Here is a 2,231-nt window from a genome sequence, read left to right as displayed (position 1 = left end):
GCATCCTCTGGAGTATTGTGACGAAGCCAATAATATGCTTCTCGGAAGTCATCAAATATGATCCTACTGCCATCCCCACCACGGGCAGACAGTACAATGGACGGAGAAGAGTAGGCCTCAATGGTCACCCACGTTGAATGAAAGGTATAGGTGATAAGAAAGAAAGCCATGACCAGTATCATTCCACTTGCCACTTCATTCTTAATAGGGTAGGTAGAATCCTGTTGCTTCTTGCTCTTCTTGTCTGGACGACTTATGTCCAGATTCTTCATGTATGTGGATAGAACCTGGGAGACTCCAATGCCGGAGGGAATGCACATAACAGGTGCCAACACTAGCATTAGACGCACCATTACAGCTGAAAAGTACATGCTGGTCACACCATACATGATGATAAAAATCCGGGCATCAGACAGGTTGCTAAAGCAGTAATAGAGGCCAACTGGAAACATGAAGACGAGGAGCTGTAGGTCAAAATAGTATGAGGACCAGGTTGTGGGCTGATGCTCAGACACAGAAGCAATGATGGGGATGTTGTTCTTAGCGTAAGAAGGATCCAGCAGTGAGTAGAAACGCCCCGTCCAGGGAGATATTTTTCCTGTCAGCATGAGGAGAGCTCCCATGGTGAGAAGGACAAAGCCTACCAGAGAGATGACACTCCGGAAAAGAACTTCAAATTGTTGTGGATTCAACTTGCTGCGCAGGTAATCCACAAAGGCACGGATCTGGCAGAGACCAAAGACCCCAAAGGCTGCCATGTGCTCTGATGAAAGGACAGGCTGGAAACCCACAAAGGAGATCTGCATAGAAAGGATAGTGCCCAGGCAGTAAACAGTACAGTAGGCCACGTAGATCCGGTGGGAGAAACGGCCTGTGAGCATCAGTACCAGGACATGGAGAGGAATCAAGTGGATCAGGAACACATAACCTCCCCAAGACGAGACCATGTAGAAATAAGCAAGGGCACACTTAGCTGCCCAACAGATGGAACCAGTCTTTACTGCCTGGATCCACATGTAGTAGGTGAGTAGCACGCAAAAGATGGGAATCCCTTCATTATCATAGGAGCCAGCAACAGATCGGGAGATATATCCAGGAACTACAGCAATCACAGCAGCAGCAAGAAGCCCAGCCCCTGCATCCTTGAGCTCTTTGGTAAGGTGGTACGTGACGATGGTGGTGAAGGAGGAGAAGAGAGGGGCCAGGAACACACAGACATTCCGAATGTCGATGGTGATGTGGAAAAAATGGAGTACATGGTAGATTGCAGCAGAGGTGATCATTAAACCTGGGTAAATTGTTCCTCCAATGATTCGTCCCAAAGGGTACCAGGCTCGGTCATCAAACCAGTTATGGAATTTATAAAACACCTCCTCAGCCAGGAACCTCGTAGTCCGATAATTAAAGTACGGATCAAACTCATGGATAACACTTTCAAATCTCAGGACAGCAAAGAGACGAGTGGAGAAAGATAATACAGCAGCCATTGACAGAATGAGAAGCTTCAGAAGTGTGTCCTGCTTCTCATAGGACAATCGCAAAAATCCGAATTTAGTCATCTTGACATGAATGGGTGGCCACACACGACGATCAGCTGGCCGGCTTTCCTAAGTGATCCGCTGGGCCCCCGGCATTGACATTTTTAAAGTGGACAGGTCAGTTATTTTGTGGAATGTTCCTTAATTTGGTTTTATCTGTTTCCTTATGATTAGATTTAGATTATGCTATCTTTTGGCAAAAATGTCACGGAAAGATGTGTGTTCTTCTCAGCACTTTATGTCAAGAGGCACAAGATGTGAACTTGTCCCCTTATTGGTGATGTTAATTTTGATCTCTTGGTTAGGTGGTATCTTCCAGATTTCTCTGCTATAAAGTTTATATTTTCCCCTTTGTAATTAATAAGTGACTTTTCAGAAGATAACTTAATATGATGCAAATATCTTGATAACTTCTGAAACTTTCATCCAGGAGTTTTAATATCCATTAATAATTCTTATCTAAATCTATTATTGCCATGGCTGCTGTCTCAGTTTATTTGTGTTGCTATAACAAAATACACAAAATACATGTAATTGATCAAATAACGGACACTTATTTTTCACAGTTCTAAAGGCCTTGGAATTCCATGATAAAGGCACCAGCAGATTCAGTGTCTGATGAGGGCCTGGCGCCTTGGTGCTAAGTCCTAAAGAGAGGATGAACATTGTGTCCTCACGTGGCGGAATGCAGAA

At 44.4% G+C, this 2,231-nt stretch overlaps 1 pseudogene across 1 annotated transcript; it reads right to left on the bottom strand.

The window, feature by feature from the left end:
- Nucleotides 1-5: 5 nt before the first annotated feature.
- On the bottom strand, nucleotides 6-1,623 carry LOC108527873 (dolichyl-diphosphooligosaccharide--protein glycosyltransferase subunit STT3A pseudogene; annotated as a pseudogene). Its single transcript, XR_001884968.1, has one exon. The product of XR_001884968.1 is annotated as a dolichyl-diphosphooligosaccharide--protein glycosyltransferase subunit STT3A pseudogene (transcript).
- Nucleotides 1,624-2,231: the final 608 nt, after the last annotated feature.

This window comes from Rhinopithecus bieti, unplaced genomic scaffold (genome assembly GCF_001698545.2).
Source record: "Rhinopithecus bieti isolate Rb0 unplaced genomic scaffold, ASM169854v2 scaffold_4916, whole genome shotgun sequence".
Lineage (NCBI taxonomy): Eukaryota > Metazoa > Chordata > Mammalia > Primates > Cercopithecidae > Rhinopithecus > Rhinopithecus bieti.
Note: the sequence above shows the minus strand (reverse complement) of the source record. Positions and strands in the feature narration are given on the sequence as shown.